Source organism: Euprymna scolopes, chromosome 7 (assembly GCF_053919585.1).
Source record: "Euprymna scolopes isolate OS-2025 chromosome 7, ASM5391958v1, whole genome shotgun sequence".
NCBI lineage: Eukaryota > Metazoa > Mollusca > Cephalopoda > Sepiida > Sepiolidae > Euprymna > Euprymna scolopes.
The window spans coordinates 12017652-12025520 of record NC_136488.1 but is presented as its reverse complement, the minus strand read 5'-3'; the positions used below and the strand labels follow the sequence as shown (position 1 = coordinate 12025520).

The 7869-nt window shown below is 33.0% G+C and overlaps 1 pseudogene; it reads left to right on the top strand.

Moving 5' to 3' along the window:
* Positions 1 to 3243: 3243 nt before the first annotated feature.
* Positions 3244 to 3358, top strand: LOC145280671 (5S ribosomal RNA; annotated as a pseudogene).
* Positions 3359 to 7869: the final 4511 nt, after the last annotated feature.

Sequence of the window (7869 nt, the reverse complement as noted above, 5' to 3'; positions counted from 1 at the left end):
TACTCCTGATCTTAAATGGAACACGTATATCAAATCTGTTGCCAAGGCCGCTGGAAAAATGGTGGGATCTTTCTATCGATCCAGTAGATATCTCACTGCTGATGCTATTCTCTATCTATATAAGAGCCAGGTACGTCCAAGGATGGAATACTGTTGCCACATCTGGGCAGGAGCTGCTAGAAAGGACTTGTCCTGCCTTGATAGAGTTCAAAATAGACTTCGTAGCCTCGTAGGAGATGTCCTTTTCTCCTCCTTGCAACCTCTATCTCACAGAAGAGATGTTGCGAGTTTGTCTCTGATGTATCGTTATTTTCATGGAAAGTGTTCAACTGAGCTTCAATCTATGGTCCCCCCTCGCCAAACTTTCACAAGAAACACTCGTCTAGCTGTAAACACTATCAATAATTTCCCCCACTCTTTATCTGTGCCTAAACCTAAACGTAGATTCCATGAACAAAGCTTCTTTCTTAGAACTGCACGCCTGTGGAATTGTCTTCCGTTTTCCTGCTTTCCGGCTGACTACAATATGGTTTTGTTCAAGTCTAAAGTAAATAAGTTCTTGATGAGCCGTTCCATATAAGTTATTAAATTTACCAAATTTTCATTACTAATGATTACTATATTGACCAACTTCTACTGTACACTCTTTAACCCTTATCCTTGAGTGGCCTCTGGGCCTTGATAATGTGGTGATGTCTTTGTAAAAAAAAAAAAAAAAAAAAAAAAAAAAGGTATAATAGGTAATTGCGGTCTCTTTTCTAATATATTCCGAGTTGAGTAGACGTAAAAATGAACGTAATTATTTCTAATTAGTTCCGTATTACATCAATCACTTGCTTTCCATGACCTCACATTATACTGATCGGGGAATTGAAGTTCTCCACTTTACCCAATGGTCTCCCCCAAAATAACGGAGAAACAAAGGCGCTTTAATTTTCTTTTGACACAAGCACTGCTCCGCCACCCTAAAATATTGGATTATAGAAACTTAATATATACATATTTGAACCATTTCTTATACATACGATCACAAAATATATCTCTTTTCATTTAATTAGCTAGCAGTATGTTTCATTATGGATAACGATTAGTATAAGCATGTACAATAAACGTAATTTAACAGCCCACACGCTCTTACGTTTTGAATGTTTAGCAATATAATGAAATATAGACTACTTTTATTTTTCAGATCTTTTATGTAACAAGCAAGTAAACTTATAAAAATATTATCAAATGTTTATGTTTACTTAAAAGTTATAAATAAAATAGCACTTCGGTCCTATGCATGTGGTCTTAGGACTAAGAAGGTTTGCAAGCCTGCATTGCCATTATTCGCATGATTTAAACAATACAGTGTTAACTGTTCTACACTTGCCCTGATATATTGTTGCCTATGCTTTGCTTCCATGTAATAATACATGGTGTTCAATTCGACACACTGTTGTCGAAATTCACAACTCAAAATTTGACACACTGTTGTCGAAATTCACAACTCAAAATTTGACACACAGTTGTCGAAATTCACAACTCAAAATTTGACACACTGTTGTCGAAATTCACAACTCAAAATTTGACACACTGTTGTCGAAATTCACAACTCAAAATTTGACACACTGTTGTCGAAATTCACAACTCAAAATTTGACACATTGCTGCCAGAAATTCGCTACTCCAAAATTCGACACTCTGCTGCAAGAAAAAAAAACAACCCCAAAACACGATGTTTTGCTGTCAAAAAATCTCAACTTCTAAACACGACGTACTGCTGATAAAACTTTCTATTCCAACAAAATCAAGATATTCTCTGAAAAAATCGGACTTTTCACTTAAAAACAGAAGCACTTCATTTGCATATTTAGTGACAACATCGCAAGTATATAAAGAGGAAAGGCGGCCATTTTTCCTTGTTTCTTAATCAGTATTGACTAGACAGGATCCTACGGGTTGCACAAAACCTGTTCTCATAATTTGTCTTTGGTAGCATCCCAGACAATATTTCATTTAATTATTATTTTTGTTTTTTTTTAATATTGTTAGTTATATAGTTTGTATTTCTAATTTTCTCAGTGTTACATATGCGACGGTCCTGCATGCACACATTTAATAAGCATGTATTTCTATCTGAATAATTGTATCCGTGTTAAGTTCACTTGGCTATGAACCATTATCATTACGGAGCATCTTGTATAGTCTACGTTAATTCAGAACACTGTTTATTCTACAGGGAACAAGCTCAAATAATCCTGCATGATTCCCGTTTCGAGTATAATTAAGTTAGGATAAATTAAGTACGCATATTCATCTTGGCTGTTGAATTGTGATTTTACAGGTGGCATTGTGTGTATAATAATGTGTATATGTGCATATATTAGTTTCCAATTGTAATTATTAGTCAGATAGTTTTTATTTTTGCAAGTGGACTTATGTACATGATCTCGATAAGCATCGTATGTGTGTTCCACTGGGCTTACAGTGGTTACTGAATACTTTCAACAAGTATGTGCTACCTGCCGTGGCCCTTAATTGAAAATGCAAACGTTCTTCACTATGGTAAAAGCGGCGGTATCGTGGTGCATATCCAACAGAGCTCTGGTGAGAGTTTAGTAAGTGTTGGCATCAGATTCCGCTATCATCTGATCGTCACTGCTTTAAGCAAGAAAACACGTGTCAGACCGTAAAACGTAAATCAATGAGGAGAGTGGCCACATTTGTTTGTGTGTTCTAATACAAATCTACACCGACTAGGCTAGATTGTGACAGGTGCACGCGTGTACAACCTAGATGTAAAACTGGATAGGGGGAGGAGTGATTGAGTTTTATATTAAGCGCAAAATTTGAATAGTAAATATATCTTGATTTGTTGAAATAACGTGCTTAGTTAAATTTGTGTGCAACTAATCCACGGTAGGTAAATCCATTAAAAAAACATCCACTGTTACTGCTCGTAAAAAGAGAATTTAAAGAACATTTTACTTTATTATTTCGCTACGACATACTGGTAACGAATTTGATAGAATAATTTATGATTTTAGTTTTAAATTTAAATAACTGTTTTACTTTTCATCGATATTATTCGAGTAAAAGCCTTGAGCCTGCTCCTGGTTAGCCATGTTAGCAAAGAAATAACATAAAACTTCCTTCAATTTATATATTGGTTTTGAACAAGAATATTCAATTAATTAATTATTAATCATTATTATTAATGGTTGTTGTTAGAATAAATTGTATATGTGCAATTCCAAAAATATACGACAATCGCGTTGACACAACGGTTCTCATCAGATCACCGAAGTTAAGTAACGTTGAGCCTGGTTAGTACCAGATGGGTGACCATTTGAGAATTCTAGGTGTTGTATGTGCTTTCCGCTTATCTCGGTATTTGTTTCCAGTCTTCCTGTACATACACTTTACTTGCCACTAATACTTAACAATGTCGACGCAGTAGAGGTTTGGTTGGAGATTGCGCACCTTCTGTCGCAAAAATTTCACGCGCAGGCACCCCCCCTCGTTGGTATCCATAGTCTGTAAAAGGAGCCTATGTATGTATAATTCCAAAAATAGGAATGAACAATTATGGAACCTGTGTAGTTGAGACTTCTATAGTATCGTTTTCCCCCGTTGCTCGTGATAAACTGCGTGGGAAAAAGAGTTAATGAAACTGAATACCTAATCTGCTTAAATAAAGAAACAAAATAACGTTGACTAAACACCGACGTAAAGTCGGATATTGTTCATCGGTTAGATCTATATTTTTTATTAAAGGATTCAAAAATACTTTAGTTAACGCTTAGGCGACTTTTGTATAATCACAGACGACCTTTAATGATATACCACATCATGAGAAGAGGAATAAATTGTACGTTCATTTTTTTTAAGTTAAGATTATTATTTTGGCATTGGCGGGGTTGACCTTGAATACTAAGTTATAGCGAAACATTGACATTTCCCAGGAAGTTATTATTACATTTCACTAAACCAAAGGATTTAAAAACATTACTAATGTGAGTTTCAAATCTGATAAGTTATGTTTACTTCAAATATAAAAATATATTTCTCCTGAGATAGATCATTAAACAAGTATAGATGATGCACCGTAATGACTATGTGAGAAGATGAAATTGATTTATATATTATTAAATGAAGTATGTTCATTAAGATCTAGTGGACCCGTCTGCAGAGATAGTGGAAATTTAGCTTAACTCAAGAAATTCTATTTTGTTATTCAAGATTTATGTTTTTTCAGCAACAAAATTTAATCGTACTACTAACCCTAAGTCTTAGTGTCAATTAATCTCTATTTTCCTCTTTTAGTTCGGATCTTTTTGGTGGCACTTGGACCTAGGGTTAGTTGTAATGTTAAGAGAAGGTGTAATAATAATTTTAAAGCATACATTAGCCTGCAATTCTTTAAATTTACATTGTCTTTCCATTACCTTCAAATGAAATGAAGGAGAACAGTTGTAAAAATGGCGCACCTCTCTGTTTCCTTCGTTCTAACTGTTTCTCTCTGTCTCTCTTATGAATTTATTGTTTGAGACGAAAGTTATGATTTCTCAGTAAGAATAAGAATGGAGCACATCCTCGGGGTGAGTCGAATGCACGAATTGTGGATTAGAAGCCAGCATGGTATCCCCTGCGCTACAAAATCTTGTCGATCAAAAGGTCAGACATTCCTTAAGTTTTAGCTAACATTTTAATAATCTAACAAGATAATTACATGGCGGTCTTAGTATGAAAATTAAAGTATGAAGAGTAATTTAGGGTGTAAGCTGTTTTATTATGCTAGTAGATTTTTTGCATGTTATTAAAAGACAGGTAGAATTTTATGTGTGACTATTTTGTAGAAGTGAGCCATACCGAAATTAATATAGGAAACTATTAAATTTATTAAAGCGAACAGATAATTTAAGACAACACGCATCAATTATAGGCATAAAACATAATCAAATTGGGATTTGTATTCAAGTAAACATTTTGTCTGCAAGTAGCTATGAAAACAGAGATTACTTTATGATATATAAAAGACGTAGAATGAATGATATATCTAAGTTGCATAACGATTTTTCTCACACTCCAATTAAAAGTCAAATTCCATTCCATCAGTCGACGTATAAAATACGTTGTCTCTGTTTTATACATGTTGTTTATTGATGTGTGCGGCAAATTCGGTAAGAAGAAAGCTTTTACATTTACACGACGGACGGTCTGGGTCAGGAGTGAGAAACGAAGATTTTAGATAAGATTCCAAAATGACTCATTTCGAATTTTTTCTTTTTTTATTCAGCCATTCGCATGGTTTCGTGAAAAAAAAAATAAAGAAGAAATCATAGACTTGCACGACCAATCCTATCTAGCACATACACAAATAAAACCGTTTGGAATAAAAATCAAGTTTAAGTAGATAGCTTTACTCCGCCGAAGCTTTAAAATATTTCTTTATTTAAATCAATTCATCTTACAGTTTTCCCTAAATAACCTTTATTAGTGAATATTTTACCAGCTGTCTTTCTAATAGATCAATTTAATAAAACTAAACCACAATTAATGAACTACGCTAGTATTTTTTTTATTGCTTGCTATTTTGGTGTTCTTTGAATCTGCTATTAGATTCTTTCCAACACAATTATTTTCTTCTTTTGACAACGAACTCACTTACAAACGAGTGTGTTAAAGTTGTTTATTTCAATAATTATATTCTATACCATTATCGCCAATATAAGTGATTTTCTTGTTGAGCTCATTCAGTCATTTCGAATGAATCAGCTGATTATTGTTGAAATTCGGTTCCTTAATATCTTTCTAGTTAGATTTTTTTTAATTAGAAAGGCATCCTATGTTACAGAAATAATCACATAAATGTTGACAACATCCACAAAGTGAACACGTTTATGAAGCACGAATGGATTCGAACTTGAAACAGCCAGATCGTCAGTCTGTGTTGTTAATTTCGTAGCCACTGATACTTCTCTATTAGTGGAGGTTATTAAGTTCAGCTATTGATCAGGAATGAGAAAGAGATATATACATTAATGTCTTTCTGTGTCTTCATTAGTAATTATTGTCTGGTCTTTATAAATAAAATGTTTTAGATAAAATATAAATAATAAGAATACTCTCCTCGTGTTTCTACATAAAACAAAGTAATGATCTGTGTTTAAGATCAAACTATAAGTTAAACTGAGGGAATATTAGAGGAGTTTATGTTTGTTTCAAATAAGTTGTTTGGGGTGAAAATGTAATAAAAAATTTTAAAAAAAAACACCGTTGTAATTTGCCTTTATACACGAAGTAATAAAAATATACGTGGAAGAATAATACTTTTTTACGAACAGAAGAGGTTTGTACTGCTTTATGCTACCCAATAAAGATTAAAAACAATATATACTCATACTAAATCTTACGGCTAGAACAGTTATTCCAGTTTTGTTCAAAATCAATTACATGCTTTGGATTTTAGATTTGTTTTAATTTGAAAACTTAAGCATAAGTAGTTTTAGGAAGAAATTTCTAAAATGGATTAAAGCTTGCCTTTAATGACTATTGGTCGAATTCAATTAAAACCTAAAATATTAAGATTTTTAAATGAGACATAGTAGCTATATAATGTGCCCACAATTTAAAATTCTCATTTAGTAATTGATGTCTAATTATTTATTGTAAATTTTCTACAAAACTCGGAAGAATCACAAAGTTCGTTTCCAAAGTAAAGCCTCCTATTTTTTTAAGTCGACGAGGTACGACGGCAAAAATGGAAACATTAAACCGGCGGTCTTTCGTTTTCTAGAATTAATTTTCTACATAGTCAACATCATTCTCAAGTGCGATTTTGCCAGCGATGGACGATGGTTGTGCATGGGCGTCTGGGGAGTACTTTGTCAGACGAGGGTCGTTCCAAAAGAAAATATTTCTATTTTTTAAATTACGAAAACGAGAGTGATACGAATCCGGTATTTAATGACGCATTTTTGCTTCTGACGCGCGTTCATGGCGGGGCTTGCTTTCTTAGAGTCTCACACTGTTAATATCTGCAACAGAGAGATGACACTTTCAGGTCATGAATGCTTAAGTTCAATGGTCATGACAATGCAAATAGCAATCTCTTTCTGATCTTTTCGAGCGGAATAAAAAATAGTAGGTATTACTTTTAGAACACACCTCGTATAAGATAAGAATATACTTTTACAGATTATAAAATAGTGCAAGATAATTATCTACATGGAATGTCAGAAATGCAAGAAAAATTAAAGATAAAAATCTAATTTTATTCTCAGGAGAAATTGTGTATCAAACGTTTTCAATTTAAGTTTTCATTCAGGATAGTCTGTTGGAATAATCATCTCAGGAGATAAACGCCCACTTAAATATAATTCTGCTACTTTTAAATTTAAGAACGGCTACTAAAATATGTATATTGTTGTAATGTGAATTATGTGTCTGTATCAGAAACTGAATTCATTATTTACTTTAGCCTCATTTTGGTCGATGATGCATGTGCTGTGTGGTTTCATTATTTCTGAGATGAAATCGATTCTATCATTTATAAACAAACCTATGCAATATGATTAAATAATAAAAATCTAATTGTCTGAGAGAGTCAGTTAGTCTTCAACACAAGAATATCATCACCTCTGGTTTTTATATCAAATGTTTAAAGCTAGAATTCAATTACTCTTTTCATATTTTTCTTACTGATAATTTTAATTTATTTGGTAATCAATAAATAATGTCGCCAACTTCTTTACAAAGTTGGCTACATTATTTTCATATTAAATTCTTTTTGTATTTTTTTAAATTATTCGGACAACTATTCTCATAATTGAGTTTCATTATTAGAACAGTTCGGTCGAGGTAACATTCCATCTCCGTTAGG